Raw genomic sequence first — 15,423 nt, forward strand, 5'->3', positions numbered from 1 at the left:
TTGGAGGGAGGCTGCAGAGGCAATGCTCAGGTCCGGTGGTGGCCTCCTGGGCAGAGGGGCTGTGGTCACATTTGGTAAATAGTTACATGGTTTTGACTGGAAGATATCACTCTTCCCGTAAATTAATTTCTGAGTTTGGTATTGAGATCTTGATACACGGTTGTTTTACGTAAGTTTTTTTTCTGCTCTGTGTGTATATCTGTCTGTCTCTGTCTTCCCTAATTTCTAGGCATTCCAAATGCCTGTGTGCTTTCAGGGTTTAGAAAGACAGATCCAATGGTGGTGTGACCAAGGAAATCCACCACTCACAAATGGATTTCTAATGACTTCATGTTTTTTGGTCAAATGGGACTCCCAAATAAAGTCTCTAGTAGCAAGCAGACAATACTGGGGGTGGGGTTCAAGGAGAAGGTGGCCCTTTACTGATAGCTGTTTTCTGATCTCCTCAAGCTAGTTGTTTCTGGGGTCAAGATGGATCCTAGGAATGGTTGCTTTTTCTGTCTTAGTTACAGTTGTGAAGAATATGTGTGAATTTGTATGATGACTCTGCATGTACTTGGGTCCAACTGGTTAGACCTAGGATATTGTATGTTTTCACTTGAGAACCATATTTTCCCTCTACAAACACTCTACCCTTGCATGAACTTCTTGACCAATGAATCTGTTATCATTTATTTCTAGTAGGTGTTCATTGGCATTAATGTTTTTAAAAAAAAATTTTTTTTTTTTAGGATAGTACACTTCTAGAAAGAATTAAACATATGATCCTTCACTTCTCAAAGAAGGGACTTTATTAAGTTGTTCAGTTGGTTACATCCCTATCAGTCGTAATCAGACTTGGGAATAGAGCTTGAAGTGATATTTAACGAAGTTTCTTATACCTAGAGATTCTGGAAAGATTAAGGAGTTGCCAGAGGGTCACATGGAAATGGGGAATAAGGAGTAGACAAAGGACCAAGCCTTAGATTCTCCCGTGAATGTGTAAAAATAAGATTGGACCTTTGCACCCAAGTCCCATTCTGGTCAGATGACAGGACGTTTTATACCTCTGTTAGCAAATTTTATCACATCTCAGCAGTGGAGAAAAAAAATATTTGAGTCCAACTGTTGTTAGCAATACTCTCAGCACCACCCAATAGGAAGCATACAACAAACCTAGGTAAATCTCGTGCTAAATCCAAGTGTCATGTTATTCTAGAAAAAAGTCGAGTGTCTCCTTATTGCTCAAAAGTGACCATATTGGGCTGGGAGTGTAGCTCAGTGGGAAAGCACACCCTCAGCATGAGCGAGGGCCTGGGTTCCATGTCCAGCATCAAACAAAAGAAAGAGAGAACAGAAAATCATGTTGATGGGGTGGGTGTGCACGTGTGAAGAAGCCAATATTATTTTGTAAGATCTTGTAAACAAACTGAAGATGCTTGGACAAGTTGTATGGCCCTCAGTGATCTTAGCTCTGGAAAGATAGTCTTGGAAATCAGAAAAAAATCTTCAGTGGTCTCTGTTCTGCAAAGAGAAATCCAACTGCCTTAGTTTGACATTTAATTAAATAGCCACTGTTAGGAATGTCTTTCCTCTTTCTAATTATATCTCTTCCACTGTCTTCTCTTCTAGTTCCACTCTTCCTGTTCCAGTAACTCTCAACTGTTCCTTGTCTCTGCACTTGTGTCTGAACCTCATTGTACCTTGCTGTCTCTGTGCTTACTGTTCTATTTTTCCTCGTCCTTGAAGTGTCCCCCTAAGGCCTCTCTGACCACTCTCCACCACCTCCACTGAGGTACATGTACACATTCCAGGTGCCCAAACATCATCGCCCTGCTCTTCAAGGCCTCGCTCAGCTGCCTTCTCTTCTGTGACACATGTTCTGATCATATTGAACCAGTTAAGTGAGTGAGGCTTAAACTCTTGTATTCTGGCAGCACACTCTCTACTCCATGTAGCATTTCATGGCTTACCTTTAATTTAGTGATTTTTAAATTTTTTTCTCTAATAGTAGAACTCATAGACTGTAATCCTCCCAGTGCCTCAGGTACAAATGTAGGTAGAAGGACCTTGGAGTGAACACCTTCCTACCTTGCCTGGCTGTACTGAGCAACAGGCAGCACGCCAGCTCTGAAGCACAGATCCATTGTCAGATTGTCGTGATGACCCTTGCAAATGTGATCCATTTTCTGGCAAGTTATTTAGCCCTTTGGAGTCTCAGATTTCACATCAAGTTACTTGAAGGTTGTTTATAAAATTAATAAGGATAGTTCAACCAACTAATCAATATCACCTGGCATAAAACCTAGAAAGTAATATCTGCTCATAAAAGGGAAGCTATTTCTCCATCCCTGGGTCAGAATTTCTCAGCTGTTTTCAGCCTGTGTCTTCTTGTAATAACAAAGACAAAAACTAAACAAAACATCTTCCTTCAGTGTTGCTCCACCTTTCCTAATATGTGGCCAATAGAAATGAAATAAAATACATTGGAACATAATATTGATTAAATTCTTCAAACTTACACTTGCCCCCTACAGAATTATTATTATTATTATTATTATCACTACTCTTCCTCCCCTCCTCCTCCTCCTCCTCCTCCTCCTCCTTCTCCTCCTCCTCCTCCTCCTCCTTCTTCTTCTTCTTCCTCCTCTGTGAAAGAATAGCAAAGTGTATTAGAAGGGGAAGGAAAAGAAAGAAAGGAAGGGGCCATCCCCCAGGGTAAGAAAGTCCCCAAGAGAATTTTAAGGTAGCTTCTCAAATGTGACTGTCACAGTTCTTCTGCTCAGTCTTTTCCTCCCCTCCTCTTACCCCATGATGATCAGTGCACTCAACTGTAAGCCTGTGGAGAACAGGGATTCAGTTGGCTCCAGATCCATGTTTGGCACACGGGAAACCTCTTAATGGCTGCCACACCCCCGCCGACCATGCCTCTGCTCAGATTCCACTCTCCTTCCTCCTTGGTGGTCTTGCTTCACTGCCTTCTCTTCCCCGTTTGTGACTTCGATGGCTCCCATTGTTCTTAGGATCATTAGAAATAGCTGGTGTGGGATATCCCTAGGTTATGCTGTTGTCCAAGAAAAATTATTGACAGTTATCTACTTCACTCTCAGGAGTCTGGTTTGGATGATAAATTGGTCCTCCTATTTATATCTGTCACTGACGTGCATCATGCATATGCTCAAACACTCACATCCTAACGATACTCAACAGACACCCGCCTCCCAAACCCACACCAATCTCATCTCTCTCCTCCCCTCCATAGCTGCAGTTCCCAAGAGCAGCGTCTGGACTCTTTTTCCATTTCCTTACCAGCCATTATCCCTCTACCAATGGTCTTGTATCCATCCACCACTTATCTGAAGCTGCTCTGGTCAAGGTCACCCAGTGATCTACTTGCTAAACCCTTTGACCAGATGAAAGGTTGTGGTTAGATTATTTACAGGCTTTTCCAACCTGAGTAAGAAATTATTCTTCTGAAATATTCCCTGACTCTCATCTTGTTAAACAAGCAGTTAATTTTTTGAGGTTCCATCACCCATGTGCCCCAAGTCATGTTACATGCTACTGTCCCATATAGATTCATCCCCTACTTTACACAATGGGAAGGAGATAAATTTAATATTTTTCCAACTTTCTCCCAGTGAGTAAATGATGGGGCTGAGATTCTAGTTCCCAAAATGGATCCTGTTATTTTTTCACTGTGCTATTCTCTCTCTTCTTGCCATCTAAATGCTAACACCTGTTTCCATATAACCAGTTCATTATAGGTACTAAAATCTGGTGAGTTGATATTTCGAAAATATGTAAATTCTGCAAGTCAGAGCCACTCAGGGGTAGACACTGTCCTATGGAATACACCTAGGAGTGGTGACAGTTATGGATATTTAAACCAGGGATAAGGGAAGTAGCTGTTGCTGTGTAAGCGGTGAGTTTCTGGATTTCAGTAAAATAAACCAGGATTTTGTTTCTTGAAGTAATTATACTCTGGAGAGAGGAAAGAAGGATGGAGACAATTATGAATGACCTTGCATCTCTGAGCTGTTGAGAACTTCTGGATCAGTGGCTGATGTTTTCATAGCCTTTTCAAGTGAAACCTTTCAGTGAAGTCTCAAGCCACAGACCACCAGTTGACAAAAGACAGGTTTTTTTTCCAAGGATATTAACCTTAATTTGAGTGTCATACAATGATTGTCATATTGAAAGAAAAAAGATCTCCAACCACATTTTCTAATGCGGTTTAACCTTTGTGAAAACTTTGGAGTTTTGAAATTTTTTAGTATCACTTCTTTTAGGTACTCTGTTTTCAGTGTGATCATTTCAGTGGCTTGTTTAATTTCAGTGGTGAGGGGATCTGATAAAGCAAATACAGCTCTTCCAACGAGCTTATATCAGAGGTATTGTTGATTGCACTGAAACACTCGTCCCTGGGCTTTGTCACTGAGACCGTGGTAAGTGAAGAGAACTGTTTAATAATCCCTTTGTAAGGTCCTTGACACCGGGAAAGCCTAAGTCCATTTCTCTCTCTGGGATCATGCTGTTTTGAGTTTGATTTATTAAATACTGTGATTTTCAATATCATGAGTGATCTAAGGTACAAAAATACATATAAGGGATGAAGGATAGGATTTTTTTCCCTCTATGAAATGTGTGATAATGAAGACTTGATTGAAATTACATTTCTCTTAAGTGGGAAATGTTTGATGTGTGAATTCACACAAAAACTCTTGCCTGTGTGACTTTTCTGCCCCATTCTCGTTTCTCATTTTATAGAATAATAAACATAAAATAAAAACATCAAACTTTGTCGAAGTGACTGCTCCAAACCTGGATGCATCTCAATTGTATCACAAGATTTTTGGTTCACTGAGGCAACCTGAGAAACTTAAAAGTTTCTTTTTAACTTTTTTTTTTTTTTTTTTTTTTTAATGGTGAGACTGTTGAGTTTCTGGGTGTTTTTGGCAGGCAGTTTGTAGATATTGTCTTCCTGTTGAGGGCCACCACCTTTTTGCAAGATGGGCAGGGTGGCTTACTTCTTCTGTGTTGTTTCTGAGCTGAATATTTACTTAGAAACTTCATTCTCTGAGTAGTTGTTGAAAGAACAGAAGTTTGTAAATTATACAACACTAAACAGTGGATGCCATCCATGGCTTTTAGCCGAGACCCTGTCAAATGTTTTTCTTTCTTCTGGCCCGGCTTTGAAAATTGTTGTGAATTAGGGAAGCATTAGCATTTCTCAATTTAAACATAATGTTTCTTAATTTGTTCCTAAAATTCTAAGTTTAATTGCAAAAACACAATCTTATTGAATATGTTGGAAAAGATTTATTTAGCAAAGAACAAATGTCTTTAGTGTTAAATATTTGGGTTTACCTGTGAACCTGCGATAGGTGATTTTTTTTTTTTTTTTTTTTTTTTTTTTTTTTTTTTTATGTCATGGGACTATGTATTTGTATAGCAGCTAAAGATGACATAGCCTTACCAGGAATCACAAATTGATATTGATTTCAACAATGAATTGTCATTTATTGCCTTTTCTTTTTTTTTTCTTTCTTTTTTTTTTTTTTTTTGTGCAGTGCAGGGGGTTGAACCCTTATGCTCACAAGGCAAGGACTCTACCAACTGAGCCTTGTGCTCAGCCCTCATTTATTAATAATGGTTACCTAGAGTACTGAGTTGTGAAGGATTCTGAGGCTCTATTCAGGTTCAGTGACAATGTGTTGAGATCAAAGAGTGATTACCCTTGATACTGGAGGGACATGTGGTAGAATATGGACATAAATTATTCCTGATATGTGCCTCCCCAGAAAATATTGTACAAAGATGCACAGGTTGTTAGGTTTTTGATAACTTTTCCTTCGGCTATCAGTGAGACAATTGAATTCTCTTTCCCATCCTCCTTCTTTTAAGGAAAGGGGAAAAACATCTCTGGAAAAGGTTTCTGTCTGTGTACTTTGATTCTCAACTCATGAGCACAAATGCATTTACAAAAGAATAAACAGATATATCCAAATGAAGTGTCAAAAGAGCTAAACAGGACAGTGAAAGACTTGGATGAGTGTTTATGTCCCATCTGCTTCACATTCAGGTCCTGGGGGCCAGGGAGAACAGGGCTGATCCTGGGGGCTCCCCTGCCTCCCTTCTCCTTTCTCCTCTGCACTTGACCTGGGAAGGATGAGAGATGTGGGGGAAACCCTGTGAATTGGCTCTGTATTCACTATGGCCTGGGCAAGTGGGAGAGGGGCCTCAGTGAGGTAGAGCCTCCACGGGCACGGGTTTGAAGGCTAGCAACCCTACTCACTCTGTCTTGGCAAGTTTCTTGGGGATTCAACTTCCCTTTTTTGCAAAATGAGGACAATATTAGTTGTCATGAAGAATTGGAGGCATGATAACTAGAGAGGGCTCTGCACAGTTTTCACATAGTTTAGTTCTTAAGAAATGTGGCCTATTGTAGCTATTCATGCATGTTCATAAACATTTAGAAGAATGAGGGATAACTATAAAATACTCCATAGTATTGCAGCTTCCTCCATGAATTTCCGAACTACCCCCAGTGCTTTATACACAACTTATTTATTACCTTAAAAGTAATATCCGTTCCCTATGATCTTCTGTCCACCAGTTTTTGCCACTAATGCTTGCTTTAATCTCTCTCCCCATTTCCTCTTTCCCATGGCCCCCACCTCTGTTTTATTTTCTTCTTTCCCTTTCTTTTTCTTCTTCTCCCTCATTTCCTTGGATATCTTTTACTGTTGTCTCTCTATTCTTTTCCCATTTCTTCTTCTCAAACTTTCCTGTCAGAAGGTAGTTGTGAGAATTAAGACAAGGAAAATGAATGTAAAAAGAAATTGGAAAACAGCCATTTACTCTGTTTAAATGGCAATTTTAATTAACCAGCTACATCGATGTGTTACAGGGAAGCAGAGCGTGGAGTGACACCTAAGTTATGAACTATATGTGCTATATAAATCCACTTTTAACTAATTCTGTCTCGAAGCAAGTGATAATGGAAGATGATGTTTGAGCATTTATTTATTTATTTTTTTCTTTCATTCATTCATCTATAAGTTAAATGCTAAGTCTGTGCCAGGATCTTGTAGCAAGCAGTTTTGGGGGAAGGTAGCTATGGTGCAAAATAGTTCATGCTTGGCCCACTTGAGGAAGTGATTGGTACCATAATTGTTGAAAGAATAGCTCAAGAGGAGAAGTGACTAAGTGGGACTGGCCTGGTGAAGACAAGGAAGAAGGATGCTCTGGATATTCCAAGAACTATAGTTGATTGTGTGTGGTCGATCATAGGGTAAAGGAATAAGAATCAAAATGAGATTGATTCATAAAGAAAGTCAGAATCTGAATTATGTTAGGTCAGGATATGGAAGCAGATAGATTGTGAAAGTTCTTGACTCAGTACAATGGAAGTTTAATTTTTAATCAGTGACTATTCTGATTCATTGTCTTGGCTTAGTAGTCTCAACCAGTTAGTTGTAGCCCATCATTTATGAACACTCTTTTGCTTAACTCTCTTGATTTTCAACTGGCCAGTCATAAGTACTAGTCACATTAAATTCTCCATCTACTATTTCTGCACCTCTTCCAAATAATCATTTTATACCATCTATTTCCTATCACCCCCCAAACTTGTTCTCCTCTTTATTATTGGTGGATAACAAATAACCCTGTCTGTTGTTTCACTGAAAAGCTAGACGAGGTTGAGACCACCAACATGTCACATATCCAGATCAGCTGAGTCAACATATTTGTCCCCTCTCTTTCTGTCTTTCCTGTCACTCTGCCCCTGGTGGCTAAGGTGCTCAGTCTAAGGTATGTTCCTTCTCGTGTGCTCTGGACCCCATCCTCTCTCACCCACCTATAGCCAAGCGCTCCAGCAATCCTGCCCTCTCTTTGCAGTGTTACCAGATTTGCTCTTCCACTTGGTCATTTCCATCAATGTGCAAGCACATTGTGCCACCTTTCAGCTTTGAAAACAAGCTTGTTTTAACCACTCTAGCCACTGCATCATTTCTATACTCCTCTTTAGAGCAAAACACTGTCGTGTAAACTCTTTCCTTTGATCTCATTTCATATCATCAGGGGGATGCTCTTGTGAAGGCCACCAGTACCCATCATATTGCCAAATACAATGGTATGGTTTCACTCAATTTACTCTCTGACTTTCTCCTTTTCTCCTTTCTGAAGAACTTGAGTTGCTTGGTTTCCTACAAACCACTTAATCCTGCTTCTCTAGTTTCACTGGTTTCTCTCAAATCCCTTTTACTTCCTTGTCCTCTTTCCACCCTTAAGTATTGGAACACCAGAGTCTCAGGGCTTGGATCTCTTCTCATGTCCATTCATACTCATTCCCATAGGCAGGTGATGGCTTCCGGTGTCACCGCTTCAAATACCAGCCCTGCACTGATGACTCCCAAGTTTATATCTCTGTTCCAGACTTTTCCCTTCAACTCCAGTTTGAGACCCAATTCCCAACTGTTATCTCTACAAGTATGCATGATAGCCATCTCAAAAAACTGAACCCTTATTTGTCTCCTCTCTCCCCAAATCTCCTCCTCCTTCAGACCTCCTCATTCTGTTAGATTCTATTTGAATCACCCTTGCTTCTGTGGATTCTCTCACCTCTGCATCTAATTAATCATCCAAATCACATTAGTTCATTTATTCAAAATATGTTTAGAATCCATCTGCTTCTGGTAACCTCCACTACCCTGGCCAAATCACTATCCTCTCTTGTCTAGGGAAGGCAGCATATAACAGCCTGGGCTCCTGGCTTCCCCTTTGTTGTGCCACAATCTGTTCTCCACATTGCAGTCAGCCAGGGTGACTGATTAAAAACACAAGTCAGTTCCAAACTCTCCAATGGCTTCCCAGATCACTCAGAGTAAAATGAAGAGTCCCTCCCAGGCTCACAGGGCCCCATGTAGTCTGGCCCCAGCTCCCCTCTGACCTCATCTCTTACCACCTACTCCTCTGTCTAATCAACCACAGTGGCCACCTTGTTTCTTGAACACTACGAGGAGTTCCTACATCAGTTCTCTGAGTTAATATTTTTTAAGTGGACATTTCATTGTAAACCATGGAATCAACCTTTCTTGAATCACAGTATCTTTTTCCTTTTTTTTCTTTCTGCAGAATTCATTGTAAAGGGTCATGAGCTTGCCTTGGAGTTAAGTTTCTCTTGGAGGGCATTGCTCACCAGGCTTGTCCAGTTTCCATTTTCAATTTAGGGAATATAATTTGTGAAAAACACAAGTTCAGAAAAAAAAGGCAAATATAAGAGAAACACTTTTTCCTTTAAGGCTTTTGACTTGATCAAAAAAGACCAGGAACCAGATGAAGCTGTTTCCTGTATTATGTAAACTGTGTCTAAAGAAGAAATATGGTTGCACCGTTCAGGAAAGCATGGCATTGTTTCTAGTGCCATTTGACATTTCTTGCACTATGAAGCAATTGATGTGTGCACTACAAGCTAATCATTTGGGGAAGTGTTTTTGATTTTGCTTAGATAGGTGTAGTATTCAAATTTTAAGACAGTTATTCAAACCTGGGGTATTTTCAGTTATTTGTTTATTTTGAGAGAAAGCCCCATTTAAAGAAAGTCTTATTGTGGTTGGCTATTTTGAACTGTCCATGGTCTCTGTATAAACTCACCAAGTTTTTCCCTTGTTGTATCACAATGCAAACCTTATTCATTTTTCCTGACAAATATTTTCCTTTCCTAAGCAAAGCTGGAAATTTACTTGAACTAACTGGAATAACTGAATGCGCTTATTATCCAATGGACAAAGCTCTCTGATGTACTAGACATGCCTGAGAACTTGTATACTGTGATCTTTTTTCTTTTTTTAGCATCATTATGAAGAATAGAATAGCATTGGAACATGATATAACTGCCACTGTCAGAGCATGTGAGAAATACTAGCATGGCTGGCAAAAACGTAATGCCTATTTTCCCATGGCTGTCATGTTTGGATATTATTGTGTCTTTCCAATCAGATGTCTCCCTTTATAATTTATCATCCAGTGAGTAATTTTGTTTTGTCTACTGCATGCAAGGACCCTGAGATAGAGGCTGTGGGTCATATATAGAAGCTTAGGCTCTGATCATATTCTCAAACAGCCTAAAATCCTTTTAAGATAGTAAGCTGTGAAAAACAGAGTATAGAATATAGCTATCTGATAAAAGAGTGAGAGTGTTAAGATTAAAAAAGAGAGCAAGTCATTGGATGTGCGTGTGTGTGCTTGGACATGCAAATCATAAGTAATACTAAGGAAACTGGATCCGTCAATTATTAATTGGTTGTGGAAAAGTCATTGAAACAAATGCACAAGAGTTGACTCATTATCAATGCAGGTTTCCAAAAAACAATGATAACAACTCATATACACCTCCCAAACAGTAGAAACAACAAAAATTCTTGTTAGGCAATTCTCTCGGAAATCACTAAGTGGTATCCTCATGGCTTTCCAGAATGAATGGGACTTTCCAAAATGCCTATGATAATTTGAAGGATTAGTTTATTTGATGACATAATTTGCTATAAAAACTATTAGGTTGAGACACAAAATTGCCGATTTGTGAGTCAAAGAGTTGAGTATCAGTGATGTTGTGTGATGGACCTAGTATAAGTGACTCAAAGGCAGGGACTGTTTCCACTCTGTACAGCCTCATGCCTGGAACATAGCTTGCCACCACAGTAGGTCCCCACCAGCGTCCACAGACTGTGTGTTGAAAAGTATGTTAATGTGTGACATGTGAAAGACACAGATTTTTAAAAAGAGACAAAAATGTCTTGGTGCTTTTAGGATGCAGTGTTACTGTGAAATTAATTGCAAAATTGCTCAAGTGACTCTGGCCAGTGCTTTGGTTATTTTTAGTAGTTTCATAGAGTTAGAGAGTACTAGAGGCATTAGTAGTTTTTTTTGTGTGTGTGTGAAAATAACAAGGGTGAGAGTCCCTACCTGTCTCAGGTTTGGAATGTCTTTTATTCTGGCCAGATGTGTAGTGTTCTGGTATGTTTGGCTTTGCCTTGTAATGATCGTAACAGCTACTTTCAAGGTCTTCATAGAATCATACACTGTGACTCGGGTGGGTGGAATTGGAACTGCAGACATCAACCTCACACCCTCATTTTGAAGTGATTAAATGGTCTGAAACTCAAGGAGATTGAATGACCTGGCTTCAGTGGTAGTTATGTGATAGCATGATGGAAATCAAGACTCATGTTCTTGATTCACAAGTTGGGGTTTCATCCCTTGTACCATGATGTTCTTTCTGATAAGAATTGGCCAAATTGTGATACCAGTACTTATAGGAGTTCAGGACAAGACTTGAGACAGATACGGGAGCAAGGCCAATTCCAATATTTGTAATGAAAAGCCATAGGAATCCTAAATGATGAGGAGATATATTTCTTTTTCAGTTTACACCCCACAGCTTTCTGTTTCTCTCTGTATGTAACTGTCATTGATTTCTAGGTAAAGTTAATTCTTGAAAAATAGAGTTGGCAAAGAAATGAGAATATGATGATACCAGGAGTTTATGCCTCATTGCAAATATTATTTAATATATTTTGAAGATTTTACTAAATCATCTGATAATTTTTAGAAGCTCAAAATACACATGCATACATATTTTCATATTGACTTTCAAGATCGCCTGAACATTTTTGTAATTTAAACTTGTATGTGTCACAGAAATTTCATTTTTCATCCAAAGAATGTACTGCTGCCTTGTTGAGGGACACTGTTAGGCAGAATTCCTTTTTATGTCATTCTTTTTCAGGTCCCGCCTGTTTATAGAGTACATTTGCAGGGGAATTCCTTTGGTAGTCTTCATTGAGCGTCAGCAAAAGATATTATTTTTGGCTTCTATCCTGATTAACCCAGACATTTTAATGTGTGTTATGATGGGTTGCTTGATGGATTGTCACCTGTACCCTGTGATCAACTGAAACTTGGCCACTTGAGTCAAACCTTAGTGGTGGAATGTCATAATTTCCCATCTTTTGTTTGATTAATACTTCCTGTTGAGATCTGAAAGGGAAATGTCTGGAAGTATCCGTGGATGCACAGCCACACGCAGGATGAGAAGGAAGACGTGTCTTATAGGGGAGAGAATTCAGAGTTGATCATAACAAGCTCATGCAGGGCAAGGCCTTAGACACCTCCCTTTTTAAAAAGGAAAGAAGAAATAAACACTTTGCTCACACTTCAATGTGTTTTTTCCTAAAGTTTTATTGCCTCAAATGCCTTTATTTAGATTTTAAAAAGTAATAACGTGCATAAGAATACGTAAAAGAAAATTCCTAAGCTACAAATGACAAAGAAATTCATTTGCAATGTGTGAAGTAAAATGCAGTAACTTTAGATTTATGAATATGGTAAGATGTCATAGGCATATGTAATTCCTGTTTACCTTTAACTTTTGAAGAGTAGAAGGAATATTTGTTTTGCCTAGAGTAGCCTTCATATACAAAACCATGACATTCTTTAACATGTGGAACTATTTTTTCTTGCTTTTTTGGAAGGGGGGGGTGCTTCCTTTTAACTCCCAATTTATGTAATGTGTTTCACTGTATCTGAAAATATAAATATTTAGGAAATGTCTAATTGGAGTCCCCATGTTTATGTAGAGAGAGAATATTCATTGATTCACTTCATTTAATATCTATTAAGCCCCTAAAATGCAGTACCCCTTCTAAGAGACTAGTTGTACCAGCTGTAGAACAGCAAAATAAATAGGCAAAGCATCTGCTGTCCTGGAGTTAATCATCTAGTAAGGGAGACAGTCAAGGAACCTGTGCAAGAATTGGCTTATGATTACAACTTGTGATCCATGGAGGAGAATGGAGGAGAATATAGGAGAAAGGGCAAGAGTAGTCCAGCTGATGTAAAAAGCATGTGTAATACCTGAGGCAGGAAAGAATTTGGTTAAATCATGAAGCCAAGGAAGGCCAGAGGAATAGAGCATCACAGGGGTGAGAAGGAGCATGGAAGGAGACAGAAGTGAAGAAGCAGCAGAGTCTGTTCAGCTGGCTCAGGGGCCAGCACCAGATGTTGGTGTTTTGGTCATGGGGCAGCGGGGCTTCGGGAATCAGGAGCAGTGGTGGCCGATAGGGGTGGGAGGGAACTAGGTAGATGGGAAACATGGGGGCAAGGAAGGCTTTTAACTACTTATCCTGCTTATCTTTTTACATTTGTTTATTTAGAAATATTTGAATGTATTATCTATTAATACTTTTAAATTGTAAAAATTCTAATAAGAAGTCGTTTACAGTTTTAAGTTAGGATGTGTCTTAATATGACTCTGTTTTAAAAGATTTGCTTTGGCATCCTGTGGAGAATAGAGTGGATGGGGCAAGATTTAAAGAGAAGGACTACATATGTAGAAGTGAGGTGCAGTTGGAAGTAGAGAGATGATAGTAGGCTGGAGAGGAGGTTATTTAGGATTTATTTAGGGGAGGGAAAAATTCTAAAAATTATGAATAAGATGTTGGGGATGAGGAGGAAGGAGAGGGAGGGAAACTAAGATCATTGAGGAGTAGAGTCATGGCCCATAATATGGGACTCCAAGAGAGAAACCAGTTTGGGAAGGAGAAATCAGAAAATCTCTTTTATAAATGGTAAACTCAGGGTGGCTGCCGAATTCAAAAGAGTAGCTGTCAAGCGGGTAGTTGGAAATGAGTCTGTACCTTGGGAGGAGGTCTGGGTTGGAGCTATGAGTTTGGGAGCCCACAGCTTAAGTATGATATTTAAAGCTTTGGTAGGAGAAGGAGCCTGCTAGAGGTTCAGGGTAAGGCAAAGGATGGAGCCCAAGGCCTGGCCCATATGTTGAGGTGGGGAGAGAAGAAGATGTAGATACTCTGCCAGAGCAGCAGGAGGGAAACCAAGGCAGTGAGGTACCTCTGAAAATAAGAGTAATTTAAGACATATGGGAATCCAGGAAGCTGTCGCCTGGATTTTACTCTTTTTTTTTTTTTTCCTATTTTGAACAAGTCATCTAATTTCTTAGAATTTTTCATCTTTCATCTATGGAATGGGGCAAATCTGCCTTGTCTATCACACAGGCTTGAGATGAACAATGTTGAAGATATTAAATTCATGTTTTCTTCCTACCTATTAATCTAGAAAAACTGATTATATTTGTTGTAGAGTATTCTACTACAATAATAATTACAAAGGCAGATGATAAGCCTGAATTTTTTATTACACTGATTTTTTCACTTAGAACATCTGTGCATTAGTGGCATAAAAGAAACTTAGGTCAGAATTAGGGTACCACGTAATATTAGATTAACATATTTATTTGAATGGGGTAGAGAGGTGGCAACTAAGTACACAAGTATATCTTAAAATCTTTAACCAAACTTATGTATACTGTTTAATAGTAAATACGTTTTTCTTTTATTATTTTTTTTTGTGGTGGGGGGCTACCAGGGATTGAACTCAGGGGCACTCGACCACCAAGCCACGTCCCCAGTTCTATTTTGTATTTTATTTAGAGACAGGGTCTCACTGAGTTGCTTACCACCTCACTAAGTTGCTAAGGCTGGCTTTGAACTTGTCATCCTCCTGCCTCAGCCTCCCGAGTCACTGAGATGACAGTTGTGCACCACTACGCCCAGAATAAATACAATTTTCTGGTTCCTTGGTGAACAACTGAATTGTCTAGGTAGAGAGCCACACTCAATAGCTATGGTTGTTAGAGGGTTAATATAGGGTTAAAATGCTGAGTTAAAGTAAGTCATTGGGAAGGTTAAAAAAAAAAAAAAAAAGCCTTTACACAACTTTGTTAAAACAAGAACAAAGAGTCTGTGGAAAGCACCAGGTGTGACATGGAAAAGATAAGGAACAAACTCTTCTGTGTACATATCACTCTTAGATTATTTAATGACTCGAAAGATGACCTCCACAGAAAGGTGTGGCATGAAAGTGAGCATGAAACAGAACACTAATCATATATTTCAGCAACTCTGATTTCCAGTGGGCTGGGCCTTGGCGCTGACAGTCAACGTGTCCATTGTAAGACAGGTTTATTTCTTGCATAAGTTTACCATTATCTTGGAAGCCCTGGTTATTGGCAAGGCATCCTCTGCCTGCTACCCTCCCTGGTTTCCTTTCTTTCTTTTTTCTCCCCAGTGTGAGACACAGATACATGGTCTGATTCTGAAGTACTGTGGGCCTTCCCATGTTGTGATTTTTCTCTGGCCCCCACAATTAGGTAATCATTTATTAGTCCTTGTCTTATAATTGAGATGCAGGTTATAATTCCCCTTGGCTTTCACGATGACTTCCTACACCTACCTTTTCCACCTCTTTATATCACAAGATTAAAGCATTAAGGGAGTTCAAGCAATGTAATAAAATCTGGAATTAATTAACAGCACTGAAGATGATTATATTATGAATTAAGTAGTTCCTTTGCAGCACACT

General features: G+C 39.3%; 1 protein-coding gene across 11 annotated transcripts in view; it reads left to right on the forward strand.

The window, feature by feature from the left end:
- Window positions 1–15,423, forward strand: part of MECOM (MDS1 and EVI1 complex locus) — a 532,746-nt gene that overhangs the window by 313,373 nt on the left and 203,950 nt on the right. The gene's annotated exons all lie outside the window — the stretch shown is intronic.

Source organism: Sciurus vulgaris (genome assembly GCF_902686455.1).
Source record: "Sciurus vulgaris genome assembly, chromosome: 10".
In the NCBI taxonomy this organism is placed as follows: Eukaryota; Metazoa; Chordata; class Mammalia; order Rodentia; family Sciuridae; genus Sciurus; species Sciurus vulgaris.